Source organism: Cebus imitator, unplaced genomic scaffold (genome assembly GCF_001604975.1).
Source record: "Cebus imitator isolate Cc_AM_T3 unplaced genomic scaffold, Cebus_imitator-1.0 Scaffold46, whole genome shotgun sequence".
NCBI classification, from domain to species: Eukaryota; Metazoa; Chordata; class Mammalia; order Primates; family Cebidae; genus Cebus; species Cebus imitator.
Window position 1 is genome coordinate 839544 of NW_016107361.1, and position 315 is coordinate 839858.

The window sequence follows — 315 nt, forward strand, 5'->3', positions numbered from 1 at the left end:
GCCTGGGCTGTCTATACCAAGTAATTATTGATATAATTTTTACTAGTACAATCCTAAGATAATTGCTTACCTTTCCACTTTTTTTCTGTCAGTGTAGATGCAATCTAAGGCAAATGAAAAGAACTCACACCATATAAACTGATGCCCTGGTCTTTAGTCCAGGTAACTTTTAAAAATTTTTTTCTCTGCAGAGAGATCCAAGATGGCTGATCACTAGCAGCTCGGGATTGCAGGTCCCACTGAAAGAGCAGAGAACGAGAGGACGCCACACTTTCAGATCAATTTTTGTTGCTCACACACCAGGAGATTCCCAGC